The 22,736-nt window shown below is 51.1% G+C and overlaps 1 long non-coding RNA gene across 3 annotated transcripts; it reads left to right on the forward strand.

Annotated features, from left to right (window-relative positions):
- The first annotated feature begins 929 nt into the window (after positions 1-929).
- LOC311583248 lies at positions 930-19,515 on the forward strand. Of its 3 annotated transcripts, none has more exons than XR_014774435.1 (7): positions 930-2,726; positions 2,855-2,935; positions 4,288-4,519; positions 9,802-9,990; positions 15,252-15,755; positions 16,390-16,444; positions 18,437-19,515. It is a non-coding gene; the product is annotated as an uncharacterized lncRNA (long non-coding RNA). The 3 variants fall into 3 exon arrangements; XR_014774437.1 differs by having other exon boundaries at positions 930-2,444; XR_014774436.1 differs by lacking the exon at positions 15,252-15,755.
- The last annotated feature ends 3,221 nt before the right edge of the window (positions 19,516-22,736 follow it).

Below are 22,736 nucleotides of genomic sequence, written 5' to 3' on the forward strand. Positions count from 1 at the left end.
TGGGAAATGGACAAAACCAAAGTTCATCCTGAGGGGTAGGAGGGGAGTGCTCTGAGCAGCCTTGGGCTGCGTGGATTCTGTTTTGTCTTGCAAACGTCCAGGTGATGGTCCCACCTGATGTCTGCTCTGCTCTGAGCTGAATTCTCCCAATGGAGAGAGAGATGGTGCTGAAACTGGGAGTGGCCTCCTCCTCCTTCTTCCTCCTGCACATCCACAGAGTCCTGGATGTGAAGATGCCAGCATCTTCAGGGCCACAGCTGGTGAGGTTTGAACCCTGGTAACACCTTTGTACAGTTTTCTGGTCTCTCTTTGAGAGACTTTCTCATTTCTGTGTTATAGTCAGGCTTTAACTCACTGCTCATCACAGTTTGCTGTTGTGGAAAGTTTGTCTTCTGGAAAATCAGTCTGCCCTATCTTTGCTCTTTGGAGCCAGAGAAAGAGAAAGCCCAGTGTGTGCTGGCCTCTCTTCAAGTGTCCTAACACTGCTGCCCCACCCTCAGGCCTCCTCCAAGCAAATCATTTCTGGAATGTTAACCAACACTCCTGTGAGGATGGGAGAGACAGTCCACACCGGCCTGAGCAGTGTGTATCCACACAGGCCAGTAAGGATGCTTTGTAAAGTCCACTACCCAAAGCAGGGCCCTGAGTGGGCTCCTGGTACAGACCAAACCTCAGCCTGAAGCCTGTGCAGTCCGACCCCTCCTGGGTTGCCTTGAGAGCCAAATTGACTGTGCCCTGTACTCCAGTAGCTCCTGTGCATCCACTGATATTTTTCAAGTTTAAGTGCTGTCCAGGCATTGACTTAGCCAAAGAGATGCATTTTCTACAAGACCCTGAGACTTTGAATGTGGAGGGAGCAGAAAGATCTGCCTTACACACCTCACTTCCCACTGACTTGAGAGGCTACTGGCTAACAACCGAAGGCTGTAGGTACTGTGGTCAGTCAACTGTAGGCAACTCATTATTGCTATGCTGTAGGAGGGGAGCCCCATAAACCCATCCCCAAAGCCCCATGTTGCTACCTAGATCTGGGACTAGAAGGAAAAAGTTCCCAAGGGTAGCCAAGGTCATAAAGGCCAGGGTCTGGAGTCAGCACCAGTGTGTAAGTCATCACCACGAGGCGTGAACGAGCTCACCGTTATTTATTTAAAGTGTCCCCTTGTCCCGTCCTTTGCTCATTTGTCTCCATCCACACAGACCTATGAAGCATCTTACTGTGACAACAGATAGGCTCTGGCTTTCCCGGTGGGATACAAACCGCCAACCTCAGCCAGTCATACCCTAGTCATGTGTCCAGCTCGTGGGAGTCACTACTGTATTGGGGGGATGTGCTGACCCACCTGCAGAAGAAACGAGACGGTCTAAAAGCTGCCTTCCGCTCCTCAGTCCATGACTGAGGGAGGGCAGGGCAGGAGCTCCAACATGGCGGGAACCTGGAGGCAGGAACCTGGAGGCAGGAGCTGGTGCAGAGGCCATGGAGGGTGCTGCTTACTGGCTTGCTCAGCCTGCTCTCTTCTAGAACCCAGGCAGGACCAGCAGCTGAGGGACGGAACGGCCTACAGTGAGCGGGGCCCTCTCACATCAACTATCCATCAAGAAAACGCCCCACAGGCCAAGAAAATGCCCATGGGCCAATCTGGTGGGGACATTTGCTCGACTGAGTTCTCTCTTTCTGTTGGAATGATGGGGTTTTCTATGCCTGCCGTAGCTCCCAAATGAGATGGAGACCTGTGACATTTATTAATAAGCCTCAAGCACCATGACTGGGCAGATATCGATCTATTCTAACTCGCCTGTGCTAACCTGGCCTACCTCCCCGCCATGTGCGGTTATCTGTACTCTAGTGTCACCCTCGCTGCCTCTGTTCCACCCTTGTCCCTGTGGCAACTCCTCCATGGAGACCTCCTCCTCATGGCATGGTGGACCTTTTCCTCTCTCACTTGGACCTCAGAGTGGGAATGGAAGTCCCGCCCACTGACTCCTCTGCCCAGTCATTGTCTCTTCAGCTTCTTTGTTAACCAATCCGAGATAATCGGGGAATGATTTTTACACACCATTGAGACCGAAGATTCCTCAGTAACAACGGCAATACCAGAATCTGTTCCCACTCAGCTCTTTGGCTGCTGGTCCATCAGTTAGCAATCGAATATACAGAGACACACCTCAACACGATGTGGATGTGCCGCCTCTACGTCTTTCAAAATGGCTCTAGCTTGCGTGAAGTTGACAGAAAACCAGGAAGCAAGCACACAGCCCGAAACATTTCTCAGCAAGCTCCAGCGTCCTTCCAAAAGTAAGGTGACACTGCTAACCTCAGGGAGCAGATTATCTCTCGGCACTGTTTGCTGAGGAGGGACCAGAAGGGCCGTGGTCGGTGTCCTTGCTTACAGAAGCCCAGTCAAGCCCTGAGCAGGTGCTGCTCGCTTGTCAAACACCAAGTGCAGGTAAACAAACCCCGGCCCTCTCTGCTCTTTGCTCAGCCACCTCCCGCCTACTTGCTCTGTCAACAGAGGTGTGGCAATCAGTCCGCTGGGCTCTAGTGAAGGACACAGGGAGGATGACAGCACAGCGGTGGGAAGAGCATGTGACGGGGACCGAGCTCCTAGCAGGACTGGACAGAGTAGGGCCAGCCACGCCCTTTTACCACAGCTGCCCCAGGACAATGGGCCCCAGATGAATTTCATCAGTATTTTCCAAGAGCCGCTCCTTCAGCAACCTCCTACTGGGTGCCGCCTCTTAAGGAGCCTGTGACTTGTCCCGGGGGTCACACTGGGGTTAGCTGTCCTTACACAAGCCCCTGGGGTGAGCTTGGGCCATATCCTAATCCTTCATCCACACCCCTGTGTTCCTATAGGCGATGCGATGAACCCGCTGGTTCGCCATGCCCGGGCTTGGGTGGAATCGCCTTTGGTCTCTCAGTGCCTCTGTAAACCAGGTACTACATGGGGTTCACCAGGAAACCTCTCGCTACAGCTGTGATGGTGAACTCGGCTAATGCAGGCCTCTGTTTCCACTCACTGGGGGCGGGGGGTTGGGGTGTCCTTGGGGGCCCCTAAAAGCAGATTCTCGTTTCCAATTTTAGACTTTCCCAAATGAAGCTTTCTGAGATTGTCTCGCAGAGCTCTGCCAGGGAGGGGGAGATAACCCCCTCGCCCCGCCCCACCCACTCACCCACCCCACTCACTCAGCCACGCCCGCCCCAGCAATTCTTACAAATGCAGCCATCAGAGTAGCTGTTGCATACAAAGGACTGATGCTAAGTGGGCTTAGAAGGTAATGATGACCTTGGAAAACCCAAAATCTCCTCAGACAGGTGAACGGCAGAAGCAGTTCTGAAGCAAGCTGTGCCGGACAGGGAGTGAGGTGGTCTTGGGAAACTCGGCATCCCACCCTTCCCTTCTCAGTCGCCTGTGAATGAGAAAGAGTGAGGCTGGGAGTCACTATGGCCACTCAAACCGTTTGACAAGCTCACACACTCACCCTCTCTGCCTAACACCTGGGTGACAGCTGAGGAACTTTCTGTAAGGATCCAGGGCCGCCTTTCTAAAATCCCTGGGTCTCTCAGCACTGCGTCTTTTTCAGCTTTCCTGAAAGAAAGAAAGAAAGAAAGAAAGAAAGAAAGAAAGAAAGAAAGAAAAGTTTTGGTTTGTTTTATGGCTGTGTCTGTGCACCATATACAAGCAGTACCTGTGAAAGCCAGAAGAGGGCGTCAGAGCCCCTGGAACTGGAATTACAGTGGGTTGTTCCCTGCTATGTGGGTGCTGGGACTAAGTCCTCTGAAAGAGCAGCCAGTGCTCCAGCTTTCTTTGCTTTTGTTTGTTTGTTTGTTTGTTTTTGTTTTTTTGAGACAGGTTTGCTCCATGTTAGCCTTGACTGTCCTGGACTTGCTTTGTAGACCAGGTTGGCACCCCAGCTTTTTCCAACCCAAGTAAAAACAGCAAATCCTTTTTAAACGTTATGTTGAGAGAGAGAGAGAGAGAGAGAGAGAGAGAGAGAGAGAGAGAGAGAGAGAGAGAGAGAGAGAGAGAGAACCAACAGTGGCTAGAAATAGGCGTCAGATTCCTTGGAGCTGAAGCTACAGGTGCTGGGATTTGAACTTGGTTCCTCTCATAGAGCAGTAATAAACCGCTTAACCATCTTCCAACCACAGAAACAGTAAAATTCTTATTGGGCTCTTCTGACCACTGCAATTTCCATTCAGTTTCTCTTGTTTCTTGTAAAGCTTTTCTCAAAGGGATGGTTTGCACAGCTGGCCACCTCTTTACCGCTTGCTGTCTTTTGGGATAGGTCGAACTATGCCACAGACCACAGACCACAAACCACAAACTTCCAGTCTTGATCCAAATGCCTCTTGCTGCTGCCCCTGCCAAGATGTGGCAGGAATCGGTCCAGCCCTCAGTCAGGGCCGGGAGGCTGGAGCTGCTAAAGACACCAAAGCGAAGTGACTGATGCCAACAGAGGTTTGGATGGTGCCAGCAACACGGTGACCGCACTTGCTGCCCTCAGGTGACAAACAGAGGTATGATCTGCAAATGGGGGCAGGAGTGTGGGGGGGAAGCTTATCGCCTGAGGCTTTAACCGAGTCCTGTGGACATCTGGTACTTCCTGTGAGGCGTTGGGAAGATCCAGGGGCCCCCAGGCAGCCCAGCAGCTACCTACCTGTTTGTGGGGCTCTGCTGGATAAACTTGAAGCCTGGCTTCCACAGACAGAGTTCGGTATAGGAAGGCAGACTCCGTTTTCTTGGGGTGGGGTAGGGGGGTGGGGGATCTCACTCCACCTGATCTGATAAGCACAGATTTTGTAAGGCGTGTCACATAGCCCTCAAGGAAAATTACAGGCCGACCCTTTCCTGATAAGGGACTTTGACAAGCACAGGGAATTCCTGGAAGTACCCCACCCTATGCTGCGATCCCAGCCTCCAGGAAATGACCTTTAATTGGACGTACAAGCCAGCCCCTCACCCATAGGATAATTACGTTTTCTGTTTCCGCCTTCTTGTGATAGGACCCCTGTGTTTCTGCGTGTAAATGAGGTACTACTGTCCCACTCACTGTGTGTAGACCCTAGCATCTCTAGCCCTAGCGAAGCAGACATACTCACTCTCAAAACCCTCCCACGGCCCAAGGTGGCTGATGTGCTCACTCGCTCACTCTCAGGCTCGCTGTCTTGTTGACCATTTCTTCACCATGACTGTCTGAGACTCCCTTTATTCCAAGGGAACCTCCACTGAACGCCCGGGGCTTGGCTGCCAATTAAGGTGGTCAAAGAAACTATGGCAGAGGTTCCTTGGCAGCTGCTCCCCGACTGCTAGCTCAATGCTGACCCCCCCTCTCCCCCCATGAGATTGGGAACCTGGCCTAGCGCCCTGGGCCTCTGGCCTCTCTCCTAAAGCACCCTAGCCATCCTCCCTGGGAAAGAAATGGGTCCTTGGGACCTTTGATGCTCAGATCCATCTGTTCTGGGTCCAGAGGCAAGCAGTGCCTGGACCAGACCCCAGGACATGGGACCCAGGCCGCCCATCAGCTGGATACAGCATGACACCTGTTGATCTAGTCACTGAGCCCGCAGACACGTGGATAACTGTCACATGTTAAGTCTCCACCTGTGGGGGTGGTTTGTTACACAGCTAAACAGATACAGTGCTTCCTTGGTGTCTTCAGTTGTTCCAATCCAGGAGGTGCTAACAGTACTGGTGTGACAGGCGTGTAACGGAGTTTGCAGGCCCCCCCTCCTCCAGTGTCATGATGGCCTTTGTGGGTCATTATGGTGGCACTTGCCATCTCTTCCCTCCTACAGCATGCACTGTTCCCTGGTATGCTCCGTCTTGTACATGCGGTGCTTCTGGAAAGGAGTTTCCGGTTTTTCTGTCAGCCAGCCATCTACTCAAATATATCTGACATGTTAATTAACCACGGAATTGCTGCTACCTACCCCTGACTAGATCACTCTGCAAAGCCTCGAGCCTCGGGAATCACTACTGACCCTGAGCACAGAGCTACTGTCTGCACTGCAGGGGCTGTGGCTGGGTAGGGAGGTGTGTTTCTTTTCTTTTCTTTCTTTTTGTTTTTTAAGATTTATTTACTTATTATGTATACAGTGTTTCACCTGCATGTACACCTGCAGGCCAGAGAGGATAACAGATCACATTGAAGATGGCTGTGAGCCACCATGTGGTTGCTGGGAATTGAACTCAGGACCTCTGGAAGAGCAGACAGTGCTCTTAACCCCTGAGCCATCTCTCCAGCCCTGGGAGGTGTGTTTCGTTGTGACCCATGCACCCTACAGAACAATCCTTGCTCCCTGTGTCCCTGTATTTCTCTTGGGTTCACGCCCTGTGGGTAGGAGTTGTCCAAGTCCATAAAGTTGAGGGTCCTGTTGAGGACGGCTGGTCCTCAGCGTCTTTCCAAAATAACAGAAGAATTGGAGTGAGCAGCCCTGAAGGGCCGATGTGACAGTTAGCCTGGGACCCCGTACCCTGTTGTCCTCAGGGTTTTACAGAGTCCATTCGTTATGAAGAAAGATGCTGAAAATAGAGGTTATAATGTATGGAAGTGGATAACCTACCGGGCTGGGAGCAGGCGCTGCAGGGCAGCAGGTCTATTAACATAAATAAAACCTCATCCTGAGAAATAATTACACCCTTTATGGTGGCCCACCCTCTCATTCTCCTGGGCATTAAAAAAAATAATAATGGGAAGGTTAATACATTTCTCACATTTCCAAGACTGTTATTATCTCATGCTTACACACACACACACACACACACACACACACACACACACACTCTTTGGATCTGGGCGTGGATGACAGAGACTAGGCTCAGGATAAAAGCTTAACCGCAATAGAAAAGCAATCTGGCATAGCTGACAATATTGTCACAAAAATATTACATCTTATGAGAGGGATTTCTCAGAATTCAATAACAGCATGTTTAGCAGCTAAATGGAGTCATTTGCATATTGTGGAGAAATGAAAGTACAATAATCTCATGTTTGAAGTCTAATAGGATTTCCTGGGGCTGTGCCGCTGGGGAGCTTTAGTCCCGGCTTTGCTTTCTGCCCGTCAGTCCCTCCCTGTAGATGTCTTTTCCACTAATCCTCCTCCCGTTCTCCCCCTCACCTTCTCATCATTATTATTCCTCCCTTCCTCCCCTTTCCTGCTTTGCTGGAGTCAGTTTTGTATTTACTAAGCGAGTCCAACTGCGGTTAATTCATTCCTGAGGGTTAGCATAAGAAAAAAAAAAGGATCTTGATTTCTCATCTTTTTTCCCTTTAAAAAAAAATTGTGTGTGTGTGTGTGTGTGTGTGTGTGTGTATGAGAGAGAGAGAGAGAGAGAGAGAGAGAGAGAGAGAGAGAGAGAGAGAGAGCACATGCTCCCGCACCTGCATGCCTGTGTTGTTGCAGGGAGTGCACTTGTACCACAGTGAGCCTATGGAAGTCAGTGGGCAACCTCGCTGCTGGCGTTCACCTCCCTTTGCTCGTGACAAGGTCTCTTGTTCATTGCTAAGTATGCCAGGCTAGCTAGGCTGCAAGTATCTGGGGGATTTTCTGGTCACAGATACCCATCTCCCAGCAGGAGTGCTGAAACTGAGCATGTGTTCCAGGGCCTGGCTTTATGTGGGAGTCTTAGTCAGGGCTTCTATGGCTGCGACAAAACACCATGACCAAAAGCAAGTTAGGGAGGAAAGGGTTTATTCAGTTTACACTTCCAGATCATAATCCATCATGGGAGGAAGTCAGGACAGGATCTCAAGCAGGGCTGCAGCCTGGAGGCAGGAGTTGATGCAGAGGCCATGGAGGGTGCTGCCTACTGGCTTGCTCCCCATGGCTTGCTCAGCCTGCTTTCCTATAGAGCCCAGGACCAACTGCTGGGGATGGCTCCACACATGCAATCAGCTGGGCCCTCCCTTATTGATCACTGAGCAAGAAGACGCCTCACAGCTGGATCTCATGGAGGCATTTCCTCATCTGAGGCTCCTTTCTCTCTGATGACTCTAGCTAGTGTCAAGTCACCACACAAAACCAGCCAGCCCAGTGGGTCTCGGGATCTGAATTCAGCCCCCACCCCCATGACTGCACAGCAAGAGCTTTGCTCACTGAATCACCCCCAACCCTAGTCCTTTTCTTTTCGAACCATCTTTCCCCCTGAGCCTGGCATTGTCCCAACTGATGTCGTTGCTGGCATTTCACTGACAGCCTCTTTTCATGTCACGTCCAGGTAATTGGTGGACTGTGTCACTCACTACATCCAGGTAATTGGTGGACTGTGTCACTCACTATGTCCAGGTAATTGGTGGACTGTGTCACTCACTACAGGTGCAATCAAACCCCAGGAATGGAGACTGACTTCCTGACACGGAGCTTGCCAGTTGTGTGTGTGTGTGTGTGTGTGTGTGTGTGTGTGTGTGTGTGTGTGTGTTATTTCCTCTTATTTTGCCTAAATCATTCGGATAATCACTTCAAGTTGGGGACTGAAATGCCTCAAGTGGTTAAATTGACTGGACAGCCTTGAACGAGGCCCAGTACACCTGTAAATTACAGCCTCGCATTGCAATGCCAAAAGGTCGGTTACCTCAACAAACACAACTTAGAGTGCCTGACCTTGTCATAGCTCCTTTGCTGCCAGAGCAATGGGTGTGGCAAACTCTCCCGGTAGGGCGGAACTTACGTTCATCTTCGTGTTTCTCAAGTGCGCAGTAGACAATACACTTGAGGGTCTGGAGAGAGGGCTCAGCAGGTGTGAGCGCTTCTGCTCTCACAGAGGACCTGAGTTTGCGTCTCAGCAGCCACGTCAGGCAGCTCACAACCACCTATGCCTCCAGCGTGAGGGGACCTAACACCTTCTTCTGGCCTCCAGGGACACCTGCATATGCATGCATAGATACACAGAGCTATATACGTATTTACATACATACATACATACATACATACATACATACATGATTTAATAATAAATCTTTAAAAGATATTCAATAAATGAATAAAACTAGTGCAATAAAATATTCAAATAGCATGGAAAGGTTAGATCTTATTAAAATGCATACCTTACTAAAATACTATTTTATTATCACATAGGAATTGTCTAAGATAGTCAGATTCATGTGACACTTTTAAACATGTATGTAATGTACATTGGTCAAGGTCCCTTCCCTGTGGCCTTCTCTTACCCCTCTTCCTGATCCCCTCAGAGTCCGCACTCTACTTTCCTATGTCTTGTTTTCTAAACTGTAGTTTTTCTGTTTTTTTTTATGTGTGTGTGATATTAATGTGTATATGCACATTTGTGTGTGTGTGCATTTATGTATGTGTGTATGAGTGTGTGTTTTCGCACACTGAAGGCCTGAGGTTGGTGTTGGGAATCATCTGCCATCATTCATTCCCCTTATTTATTGAAATCATCTGCCATCATCCTTTTATCCACCCTATTTATTGACACAGGGTCTCTCAATCCAGCTCAGAGCTCACCAATATGGTCAGTCGCATCACGCAGCTCAGTAGCTCCCGTGACTCCCTGTCTCTGTCCCCCCTCTGAGGGGGGAGTTACAGCGGGATGCCTCACCCACCCAACCTTTACTTGGGTTCTGGGGCCCCAAGCTCCAATCCTCACATTTGCACAGCAGGAACTCCATCCTAAACCATCTCCCAGCCCAAGGCTTCCTCCACAGCTTACTTATCGTGAGTAGTGTGGAAACTATACACAGACGCACAAGCTCTCTACGGTGTGTTGGCCTAGGGTGGTGTAGCTAGGTCATTTTATTTCATTTTAGATTTCTTAAGAGCTTCCATGCCGGTTTCCACAGTGGCTGCACCTGTTTCCCTTCTGACCAAGAATGAAGAAAACCTGATTTTCAATGTTAACGTAAGGGTGGAATGCAACCTCCACTCTCAAGTCAACCAGCAAGTGGAAAGGACGGGTCTGAACTTGCCTACAGGAAACAGCCGGGTATGGCCGATTCTACAGAGCACGCCTTGGCCTCCCTCTTCTCAAGGTGTGTTGATGTGTGTTTAGTCATGATCTGAGCTGGTGGGATGGGCAAGTGCTCCTACATGCATCTGGGTTACCGTTCATGCTCCTTTCTGTAATGTAGAACTATCCCCAAATGCAACGAGACGGTGTTTCTCCCGTTGACTCACCTTCAGAGTGGTTTCATTGTAAGAAGCATTTCGTGGTAATCAGATTCCTTGAATCAACCCAGTTAAGCAATGTTTGTGGACTCTGTGCCTCCCTAGTAGATATGAAACCCAAATTTCACATATTTCAGGTTGGGCGTGCATCTTGCATAAAGCCAAGGCATTTGCATATGAGTTTTTTTTTTAAGCCATAATTCTTCAAAATATAAGGAAAGCTATCTGTCCAGAGACTTTAGAAAATAATACAAAGTCTGGCCTGTCTGGTGTGAAGGAAAGGAAGAAGCCACACCCACAGACGCTGATTGGCTGGTTAGAATGTCAATCATGCAGAGGTTGGGGTGTTGCCGGGCCAGAGCCAAATTATCTTGGTGAATCTTTAGCCCCTTTATTACAATGTATTTCCCTACTCAATCTTATCTTTCAGTCCTAGTAACAAGACTAGTCAGGGTCACTATTGCTGTGACAAAACACCCTGGCCAAAGGCAAGCTGGAGGGGAAAAGGGTTATTTGCCTTATGTTTCCACATCACAGTCCGTCACTGAAGGAAACTGAGGCAGGAACTGAAGCAGGACAGGAACCTGGAGGCAGGAGCAGATGCAGAGGCCACGGAGGGTGCTGCTGATTGGCTTGTTTCCCAGGTCTTGCTCAGCCTGCTTTCTGATAGAACCCAGGATCCCAGCCCAGGGATGGCCCCACCCACCATGGGCTGGGCCATCCTCCATCAATTACTAATTGAGAAAATGCCTATAGCTGGGTCTGATGGAGGCATTTTTGTTTGTTTGTTTGTTTTGAGACAGGGTTTCTCTGTTTAGCCTTGGCTGTCCTGGACTTACATTGCAGACCTGCCTCTGCCTCCGGAATGCTGGGATTAAAGACCTGCGCCACCACTCCCGGCTTGATGGAGGATTTTTATAATGGAGGTTTCCTCCTCTCAGATGAATATAGCTTGTGTGGAGTTGACATAAAGCTAGCCAGCACAGTGGCCGTTAGGTAAATCCTTTGGAATGTACAGACCTCTAGCTCTGCCAACCCAAAAGCTCAGATGTTGTCAGATAGTATCTGCAGCCTTGAGCAGAGCTTTGCCCACCCGGCTGTAACTGCCTCTGATGTTCCTACCAACCGATGGATTTGAAACGTGTCTTGATGTACGACTTTGTTCCCTTACCATAAAAACTTTATGTAATATTTATTATCATGTTGAAATGGGAACATGGGATTTGTGTCACCTGTGTTGCCTGAATTCATCCCTAATACTTCCATAAATAAATAAATAACAATAGGGGGGAAAGTTATTTTTCATATTGTGCCCTGCAGACAGTTTGTAAAACTGCAGCCCTGTCCTGGAATTGGGGGGTGGGGGGTGGATGGAGGGGCTTGAAAAGGCTGCAATGGGCAAGCAGCTAGTTTTCCTTTTTAATTGTTCCCTTCCCAGCTCTGTTTCCCTTATCCAGAGACAGTTTATAAACTCAGGCAGCTACGCGTTTCCTCCCAAAAGGCTTTCAGGATGTAGTCTTCCTGGGATTCTAGTGGATGGGGAAGGTTCCAGAACCGCAGCCTGTCTGCCATCGAGGGGCAAGAGGGCAATTGGAAGAAAATTGGCTGGCCTGTCTCCCCGACTCTACCTGGAGGACATGTTTGCTTCTGATTTCTATTCCATTTATTATTGATAGGGTGTTTATTTTCCTCACTTCCATGAGACTTGCAAACCAAATAAACTTCTCTGGCTGTTGGCTGGGGGTGGGGAGGGGTGGGGGAGGGGACAGGGGTGGGTGGGCTCTTTTGCTGGTTCTGCATCCCATTGATCCCCGTATTGGGCACTAAAGTCAACGGAGGGATTGGAGGGATAGGAAGGGACCCAAGGGTGGGGGCGTGCAGGGGCCGGGTCCCCCAGTGACTCAGCTGAACACCCCAGCCAGCCAGCTCCAGAAGGCCTGCAGTTGTCAAGGTCGCTGGGATTTAGTGAGTCGCCTGGGAGCCCCTCCTGTGCAAGATCCTTTGTTTGGCAGGAGAAAGGCCTGGCGGGTTGCCTTCCCTGCCACTGAGGGCTCGGAAGTAAGTTAATTTTTATTCCTAGTGGGTAAGGGACAAAAGAGAGCTAAGCCACCAAGAGTCTCAGTAATGTCTGACGCCTCCCCACACCAATCCCTTCCGAATGATGCCACAAGCACCTGTGGGGGAGGAAACAGCCCAGACATGCAGCCTTGACCTCGGCCTTGGTCCTCCACAGAGAGGCCCGGGAGCAAATGTGGCTGTGCAATGCTTTCCTACAAGGCCTGGGATTTCTCCTTGCTCTGTTGGCAGCCCCAAGGACCTGGCTGGTTTTCATGTCAACTCAATGCAGGCTGGAGTCAAGCTTAAGTGAGAAAATGTCCCCGCCATTTTGGTCTGTGGAGCGGTTTCCTGAGTAGTGGGGGTGATGTAGGTAAGCCAATCCAGTACGGTCCTGGATGGTATAGGAAAGAGAGCCGAGCAAGTCATGGAGGACAAGCCAACAGCAACTTCCTCATGACCTCTGCCTCCAGGTTCCGGCCTTAGCTCCTGCCCTAACTTTGTCACGGTTAAGTATAAGGAGCCATTGTTCTGCCCCCTTCTCATTGCTCCTTAGGAGGCTTGGAGCCCTGAGCTGTCCGCTGTGGGGCCTGACAGCGCAGTTGTGCCCTCCACGCAGCAGGTCTCTGACTTTCTCACAGACACCTGGAGACTGACTTCCTCAAGCTGACCCCAAGAGGCCTCATGAGCTGGCCTGGATGCCAAGTGGGAGCAAGCACAGGATGTGAGTTTTTCCCTCAGAGGCCCAGGTCTGAAATACACAGCCAGGCATGGGAGAGGTAGAGAAAGGCCTTCTCTCTGGCACAGTAGTGTTCTCTGAAAGGAGGCCCCAGGGGCTCCAAGCCCGGTAGGAAGTGAAGCAGTCTGGGGCCCTGGCCTCCTTCTCAGTCCTGAAAGGAGAGAAGGCAGCTCTGGAAGCTTATCAGACCTCAGCCAAATTAAAGCCTGGCTCTGGGGAGGACCTGAGGGAAGCCGGGCTTGGCTTGCCTCAGGCAAGCCCTACCCAAATGCCTGGAGGCAGCAAGCCCCCAACACTATCAAAATACAGGCCATAAATAGAGCCTCCTTGGCAGCCAGCTCAGGGCTGGAAATAGAGTCCCCCCAGGAGTGACCTTTCCAGACAAATGCTGTAACCCCAAAGGTCAGAAGAGCCTTCTGACGAACAAGGGAGAGGCGGGGCCTTGCCTGGTGCAGAGATGTTCCCCACAGGCTCGCAGGCTTGAGCATTTAGACCCCAGCTGGCCGCCCTGTTTTGGGACTCTGTAGAGCCTTTGGGAAGGAAAGGGCAGATATATACCCCCCTTTTCCTACTTGAGGCCTCTGCTTCCCAACCTGCCATCTGTGAGAAGCAAGCTGTAAGGTCCCACTGCCGCAGATCACATGTCAGCCACCACGGCTTCCCTGCCAGTTGAGACCACGAGCCAAAATAACCCCGTCTTCTCATAAGTTCTTTCTCGGGTATTTCGTCATAGCAAACCCAAGTCATTAATTAATATGCCCAGGGCCTGCTGAGGGCTTCACAGAGAACATCCAGGACTTACAGCTTACACCCTCCCTGCCCGACACCGATGGCGGTCCAAAACACTCTGCAAGGTGGCGGGTCTGAAGCCAGTGCTTCCTCTCCTCACTCCCCATCATGGATAGTCAGACACCTGGCTCCATCCTTGTCCTTTCAAGCTTTGCTCAGATGAACACTGAAGAAACAGGCTCTGCTCCACGGGCCTCACAGTCTGAGGAGGGCAGACAACAGAATAGATGGGTAGTGAGTCTCGTAGAGACTGAGGGGGTCACAGGCTCCAGGAGGCCAGCTGAGGAGGGACCTTGCAGAAGCTGAGCGAGCTCAGCTGTGGAGATCTGAGGGAGGGCATCCTGGGAGAGGAGGGGCCAAGCTCGCAGGTGGGACTGGGTGCAGGCTCAGTTCCCGTACCAGCCCAGAATATCACGGGGTGCCACTGCCAAGCTCACACTGTCCCTCACTTTTACAGACCCCCGGCTGAGCCCTAGGTTTACACACCAGAGTAGGCTGAAGAGCTGCTGATGGGAGAGGCTGCACGTCTTCCGCCTCCCAACCTCACTGCTTCAGAGACTCAGAGATGTCCATGGCTCCCATACCCAGTGTCCTTGTGTCCCTTGAGCTGTGGGTGGCCACCCCAAAGGCCGGGTTAGCTTGGCTCTGGTAAGCAATGCCATTGCTTTCTCTAGAGGACATTTCGATGGGGACAGAGCAGAGACACTAAGGGCGGCCTCCACAAAGCTTGCCCTCCATTGTACTGCACCCACATTAGATCTTTATGTGTCCCAGCCTTCAGAGCCAATGATGGTTGCAACAGCCAAGGACACCTGCCGAGGTCTGCAGAGATAACTTAGGTCTTCTCACAGAAGCAATGTGTAGAAGGCACCATAGGCCCCCTGCTTCACAGCTGGGTGAAAGGGTGCTGGAGGGGTGCTACTTCTCAGGGGTGCGCACTATGGCGGGAAGCTGGGCTTTGCTCTAATCTGAAGTCAGCTGGATAACCATACAACGCCTGCCCTAGATCAAGGCAGCCAAAATTCCAGCATGGGTAGGAGAGGTACTCACAAAGCCCTGCCCTAGCCCAGGAATGATTGGCAGAGGCACTCACAAAGCCCCGCCCTAGCCCAGGAATGATTGGCAGAGGCACCCACAAACCCCTGCCCTAGCCCAGGGATGATAGGCAGGTCCATCCCTAGGCAGGTGGGCCTGGGCGGTCTGAGAAAGCCATGGCACAGGCCAGCAAGAGATGCCATTCATTCATCTCTGGTTTCTGCTTCAGCCTCCCGTGTCAGCTCCTGCCCTGACTTCCCTCAGGCCTGGAGGTGGAAACGAAAGTAAAACCTCCCTCCCCTAAGTTGCTTTTGGTCGTGATAATTATCACAGCAACAGAAAAGCAAACTAGGTCATGTGTATAAAATCTTCAAGAAATAAATAAAAATTCATATTAAAAAAATTAAGCAACCTTTAGCCATTTGCTATTGAGTCAAAGTCAGCTTGCTCTAGAGTCTATCTAAGGAACAACTTTTTGTTTTGTTTTGGTGTGGTTTTTCGAGACAGGGTTTCTCTGTGCATCCCTGGATGTCCTGGACTCACTTTGTGAACCAGGCTGGCCTTGAACTCACAGCGATTCGCCTGATGGACAAGATCTCACCGTAGAGAACCAGGCCCAAAGGAAAGGAGTCTTGACCGGAGGTGGACACTGCCACATGCAGAGCTCCTCCCTAGGGTCAGGCCTTCGTCAGTGTGTCACCTGAGCCTTCTGGGGTCTCCATTCTGAAAGACACGGCAACACGGCCTCTACCACCAAATCCATCGTTACTGTCAGGTCCCAGGACTCTGCCAAGCTCTGACTCACAGGACTGTTACTGAAGGTCGCTTCAGACGGTCACGAGGGGCCTGAGTTATATGCTCTCATTGTGAGCCAATTGCCAGAAGCCTGGTCTACAGACCTGCTGAGGAGGCATCTGCTTTAAAGTCACACACAGGGGGAAGAGGAGTAGACAAGGCCAGAGCTGGGAAGAGCGGGGCTGCAGTTGCTCAAAAATGCTGAGCATCCTGAATGTAAGACAACCCTGCCGAGCCCCTCACTGACAAGCATGAAGGCTGAATGATGCCAGATGATGCCAGAGAGAGGTCCACGACGGTGGCTGTGTTCCGCTTCTCGGCCCCCAGCTCACACTGTGACTCCCAGCACACAGCGGGGGGTAGAGGGGTGGGCTCTGTGCGGTCAAAGGACCCAGCAGGGAGCCATGAGGCGTCACACATCAGGTGCTTTAAGGACAGGCTCTCAGCTGCTTAGAGTGCTTATCTCTCTACACAAAGCCCTGGGTTCAATTCCCAGCACCCATACGTACATCAGGCATGATGGTGCTTCACCTCGGATCCCAGCACTTGGGAAGCAGACGGAGCAGAGGACCAAGATCAGTTTTCACTCTACAGTCAGGTCAAGGCAAGCTCAGGACACGTGAGACCCTGTCTGAAAAAAACTAATCAGGATTTATTGTTATTATTTTAGATCTATTTTTACTCGTGTGTGTGTGTGTGTGTGTGTGTGTGTGTGTGTGTGTGTGTGTGTGTTTCTCAGATTGTAGAAGAGGGCATCTGATGCCTGATATGGCTGCTGGAAACCAAACTCCAGTCCTGTAAAAGAGCAGCAAGTGCTCTTAACCACTGCGCCATCTCTTTGCCCCTGGAGATCAGGGTCTTGACGGGACCGGCAGCTGGAGTTCAAGCCCCATGTCCCTTTGAAGGTAAGTACATGGAAATGCCCTATGATCTCAGCGTGGACATTTGGGGTGGCTTTGACACCTCTCCCCTCAGTCAAACCGAATAATGATGAACTAGTCTTTCCTCTGTGGCTTGGCCTCCTCTGTGTTTTTCTTCCTCCCTCCCTGCCTCCCCCACACTCTTTCTTCCACATGTTAAGCCCTTCTGTTCTAGGTAGGGTGCTCCTGTTTATTTCATTCTTTCGGGCACAAATACTTGGAACTGTCACAGACGAGGGGAACAGTCAGGCCCAGAACCCATATCAGACAGCGCAGGTGACGAGGCGTCCATAAAGCTCCTGTTGTGTCTGACACGGAACTTCTCGGAGGAAGTGTGGGCAGAAGGCAGGTTGAGGGTCTGGACACCCGGCTTTAGGACACCCGCAGCCAGTGAAGACAGCCAGACCCCGGCCCCCACTCACTGCTGTGGGTGGCCTGCGAGTTAGCGCCTCGGCGTTCTTGCCTTCAGCCCCTCTCCTTTCCTGCTCTCAGAGAGACAGAACCAGGCTCCGCTGTGAGCGGAGAATCAAGCCGGGAGCCCGGGCGAGCTCTATGCTCCAGGGACACGGCTCTCCTCCACACCCACCTCAGCAATTGCTCTTGGCAGGAGTTCTCTTGCTCACTGTCCCCAAGAAGGAGAGTACAGGGCGCTGGCTCCACCCAGATCTCCGATGTTCTGTCACCAGAGCAGGGTGCTGGGATGGCCCTGGGCACCTGCAGTCCTTGTGTGGCGTGGCTGGTTTTGAGGGAGCTAAGAGATGTTTTTCTCCAGCCTCCGTGAAGCCTCTGTGGAGTAGTGCAACCACGGGCGAGGCGGCACTGGGTGGCTCCCTTGCTCTGTGTGGTATAAGTCTGGCAGTGTGCCACCGAGGGTTGGTGGGTGGCACGGTGATGCCTCCTCCCAGCTCTGGAGTATACTCATGTTGCCGGCTCTGGTTTATTACCACCACATCACGCACACTGACGAGGTGTCACTGACTTCAGAGAGCAGATGTTGCTTCTGGTGTTTTGTTTTGTTTTTTCATTTTAGTTTTCAAGAAGAGGTCTTTGAGGGCTGGAGAGATGGCTCCGCAGATAAAAGTACTTGCTGTGCTTGTACAGGGCTCAGGGTTCCAATTCCCAGCAACCCGTCACATGGTTCCTAACACCAGGGAGGCTCTGCAGGCACCCTCACACTCATAGATGTAAGAACCCCCGCCTGCCCGTCCGTCACACACACATAATTTAAAAACAAATCTTAAAAAAAAAAAAAAAGAAGAGCCTTCATTGTAATCCTCCTTAGACGCCTAGTTCTTCACCTTTAACCTTTAGGGTGTTCCTTCACAGCGACAGTGAGGGAGGTCCTGCCTCTGTCTCAGGTCACAGGCCAAAGGCCAGTACTGGAGCTTTCAGGAGCTAATGCAGCCTGGGACACATAGTTGGTGGTTGTTCAGGGGGGTTAGTTATGGTTTGTTAGTGGTTGTGCTCAAAGGAGAAACAAGGGGGGGGGGCAGATAAAGGGTGGGAAAGAGAGAACACACAAAGTATCAAGGACCAGCCGCAGGGGTGAGCAGAGAAACAGCCCGTGGAAGCAATGGGGTGTCTAAGGCTATCAGGGGTCTGGAGTGACGTGGCTTATGGGAAGAAGTTGGTCAAGCGCCTGTGTGCCTCCAAAGGGGAAACATCAACTGAAAAGCTACCTTTCAAACCAAGATGTTCCTCTCTTCTTCCTTCCTTCCTTCCTTTCTTTCTTCCTTCCTTTCTTTCTTTCTTTCTTTCTTTCTTTCTTTCTTTCTTTCTTTTAAACCAGGTAGGCACCTGTACTTTTCTCCCAAATAATTCTGCCTTACATCTGAGACATTGCATGGGCATTTTTGCTTTGTGAGCAGAGCCAGAGCAGTGGGCGTGGGGTGTGGGAGGAGGAGCTGGCTGAGTGATCCACACAGTTGGCTCAAAGTCTATCTTCCTTTTCCTAATGAACACCATGTCCTTCACCAGGCTGTTCTTCAGGGAGCCACAGCCCACAGCTGGTGGCCTCACAAAGGGCTGGAGGCAGCCCCTCAACAGGCTCGCATGGCTTCCAGAAGGCCACGGAGAAAGATGCTTTGTGCTGGCGGCATCCTGAACTGGGGCTGCCCTTTGTTTCCTCTCTTCTGGGGAGACAGGAGCAGAGGTACTGGAAAGGGAGACACTGGTGCGAGGTGACCAGACCTTCAGCCGGTGCTGGGCTTTGCTTCTGGCTATTTCTCTACTGCTGAGAAGGAATCCCACAGTGCATAGTTTTCACCCCCGAGGAAAGAGCACCAGGGGCCAGACTTCCATGATGATTTGAAAGCCAAAATCTCGGGTTCCCTAATAAGAGCGTAGCTCATGATAGATGGATTATGAAGGAGTACAGGACGGAGGGGCACCAAGACGGGCTTGTGAAAGAAACCCACGGCACAGACTACATCCTCTAACCAGGACGCAAGTTAACAAGACAGAAGGCAGAGCTGTGCAAATGACCTCCCCAAAATGAGGCCTTTTGTGTCCCAGGGCCCCTGAGTCTAGGATTTCCCCCCAGCTCTCTGGCACACATGCATTTACAGGAATATGCTTTTCTCTTTCATAATGAACTACCTCTACAGCTCCTCGTGTGTCCTTGGACCAATTCTTTGTTCCCAAATAAGACCCCAGAAATTCTAACAGGTCCTCAGAACTCTGATCCTGTGACAGCGACGTGGTCTAGCAAGATTGGTTAAGCATGGAAGAACTTAGTGGGCATAAGGTGAGGCCTCGGCTCATTTTGACCTGGGTGTTTGCCCAGGATCCACTCCAGACTCTTTAGCCAGAGGAGATGACTCCTGATTTGTGCTCAGCAGGGTGAGCCTGGCCTGCCTGCGCAGCTGTGCTGTGCTGAGGCATCACTGACTCTCTCCTCTGACCAGTGTCTGTGCTTGGCATCTGGAGAGGCTGCAAGTCTCCAAGGGGATCTCAGAGTGAGAATGTTCCCGAGGCAGAAACCCTCAGGTGCAAATGTGTTTAAGATTTTTTGCAAGGAGTCCAGTGGGAGTGAGTCTTCTACAAGGGAAAGTAAGGTGAGTAGGTGTTTGTACTTTAATTATCCATGCCCCCCATTTTCTCTGTCTCTCCCCCTTCTCCCTCTCTTCCCTTCCCTCTCCCTCTCTTCCTCTCCCCCTCTCTTTTAAGTAAAAACTTTTTGGTACACTGAAGCATGGACGACCCATGACATGAGATTGACCTCTGTATATTCCTTGGGTCCATGGAATCTACTGCATTTCAGCTGTGACTGGTGAAGTAAGCTTTGGGGACAATTGTGCAAGGGATGTTGTGAGGACCTTAGCCTGCTTTGCACTTCCTCAGCGTCCCTCCAGCAGAACTGCACTCAGTTGGAAGGTCAAGGTCGCAGGGCCAGGATGTACCCTGCTTAAGTGCTAAGAATGGCGAACAGAGCTAGGGCTTAATTTCATCCCAAGAGCCCACCACCGTTCCCCGAGGTTGCCTGGGTCAGTGTTAACAGTCCTGTGCCCACCTTCTTGTGCTTCAGCCCAGTGAGTCTCAAATGTGGACTGAAAGAGGCCCCTGTGGCAGGCAAGGATGCTGCTTCCGGGTTTAACGCGACGGGCGCCACCAGGAAGGAGTGGCCGACCCACAGCGCCATGGCCCCAGCATTCAGGACGATGAAACAAATGAACTCCAGGTCCACAGCAGTGGTGACGAGGCTGTTAGCACTCCTCCCTGGAACTCCGTCAGGAGGCGCTCGTCAACAGCCTAGCTCCCACTTGCTCTGCCCCAGCTGCATGGGCTAGCATATATAAGACAGGGAAGGCTGGCCGAAGGTGGGGATCCTTGGTGGGCAGCACCCATGGGGTGGGACTTCTTGGTGGTTCTCCTGTGAGTTAACTCGTTGGTTCACCAAGCTGAGCTTGGACAGAGCCCTTCCTCAGTCTGCCAGTGCCCTATCTGGGAGGAATAGACATTTCTTTAAATTTCCCTAGGAAAAGTTACTCAACAAGCTCTGGGTGCAAGGGTTCTGATTCCATTTCTAGAGTCACCTGGCAGTGTGAAGTTCAGATTTGCTCTCAGGGAGTGTCCCTCCTGCCCAAGTGCCCAGCTAGCATGGACCCTTTATCCAACTTCCTCTCGGCTCTGTGCAACCTCCAGCAAGCCCACAGCTGACACTGGAAATTCAGGGACACTGACTGCTATGGAAGGTGATATCTTTGCTGGTGGCATTCTCAGACTGGCTCTTGGTGTCCCACTTCGTAAGTGGCTATTGCACAGCAGCTGGAAAATTCTGGAGAAAGCAATCTCAATGATACAGAAACATAGGTGCTAAATATTTAAGAAAGGTCTCAGCCGGGCAGTGGTGGCGCACGCTTTTAATCCCAGCACTCGAGAGGCAGAGGCAGAGGCAGGCAGATCGCTGTGGGTTTGAGGCCAACCTGGTCTACAAAGCGAGTCCAGGACAGCCAGGGCTACACAGAGAGACCCTGTTTAAAAAAAAAAAAAAAGTCTCGAAGTACCAGGTGCCTTCACTTTGTACAATTCTTTTCTGTTAAGTAGGTGGAGGGGACAGCTGCAGGGGTGGGGAAGCTGGCTTTCATCCTTTCCAGAAGGATAAGTTCATAGAACCAGGCCAGATGGCCGGGGGCAGCGTGGGTGTCTACACATATGCGGACCCGTCTATGCTAAGAGACCCTGATTTTCCGGTGCAAGCTGCTCCATCGTGCGCCCTGCCGTGTCCCTTTCCCACTCTGCTAGTCCAGCGTGAGGCCTCAGACCAAGGCCTCGAAGTGGGCACCATCTGAGTCAGGAGGCGCTGGGCTCCACCATGCGCACCACAGGGATGCTGCCTGACATGGTGACATAAGTGTTTGCCAAGTGAAAGTTGCCTTGAAGTTGCCAAGCACCGGCGGCCCTCTCCTGGCCTCCTCTCAGGTCTGCATCATGGCCAGCCAGTAAGTCAACATGGGGCGTCTCTCCAGTAGACATGTTTTATTAGTTTGCATGAATTCTCCTTCCCTTATTCCGACTCTTGAAACTTTAACTCATATTCTCTGTCTTGGCGTAATCTTTCCATAGCCACCAGATATTGTTTTTAAATTACCAGTATTATTAGTATGCCTGGCTAGCAATCAATTAAGATTCAGACGTGTGTTATATTTTAAAATAGCCTTAGTTAACCTGGAGCAGAGCAGATATCAATCCTCTAAACTACCTCCCATAGTGGGGCAGGTATGGGATCCCTGCCCCAATCCCATGCCATCTGCTCCTAATAATTTCTATCAAGCTACCTCCCATCCATAATCCCAAATATTTGTTAACGTTCTTCATCTGGGCTGGATCGCCATCCACACCGGCGGCATGTGCTTCTCCTCCAGCTAACCCATGGCAGCCTTCCTCTCTTCTCCTGTTGGGACCCTCTGGTCGTCTCGTGGCAGTGTTTCTTCTTCCCAGAATTCCTCTCTCTCTCTCTCTCTCTCTCTCTCTCTCTCTCTCTCTCTCTCTCTCTCTCTCTCTCTCTCTCTCTCTCTCTCCTTAGCCACACCTCTGTCTCCTCTGCCCTGCCCAGGTAGGATGACTTTTTATTAATCAAAAGGTGAGTCAGAGAGACAGCAAGCAGTAATTAGCATCAAAATACATTAGACCATTCCCCAACAACCAGACACCAGCTGAGAACCCTCACAAAGCACATTCTGTGTGCGAAGCCCTGTTCCCAGTGAAACACTGTCAGGGAGTGTTGAGAGTCTGTGGTTCAACAACCACATTGGCCTGCTGTGTCAGTTGGTCTGGTCATCTAGAAACCTCCAGCTTCTGCTTCCTCCCAGCCTCTGCTTCCCCCAGCCTCTGCTTCCCCCCAGCCTCTGCTTCCCCCCAGCCTCTGCTTCCCCCAGCCTCTGCTTCTTCCCAGCCTCTGCTTCCTCACCCATAGGCAGGATCCAAGTTCTACTGCCCAACCCAAGTCTGTCTTCCAGAAAGAGGAAACATCAGTTTAAGAAATTATCCTTTCGTTCCCGGTACTATCAACCTGGCCCACAGCCCATGGCCCAGGAGGTCATGGCTCTAAGGACGAGCCTGCTACTGCTGCTTTGCTAAATGGCATTGTTGTCAAGCTGCCTTCTAAATATTTATTCTTGTACCCATAGGTTAGTGATGGCCTCGACCTTAGCCAGAGAATGTTTTTTTCTGCAGTGATCAGCAGTTCACACAAACTCAGAGCTGGTCAAAGTGCTAAGAATAAGTGATTATTGAGGACCCAGTCCTCAATAGGATGTCTCTGGCATGCCCCACCCTG

Source organism: Acomys minous (assembly GCF_964271855.1).
Source record: "Acomys minous genome assembly, chromosome: 14".
Classification (NCBI taxonomy): Eukaryota; Metazoa; Chordata; class Mammalia; order Rodentia; family Muridae; genus Acomys; species Acomys minous.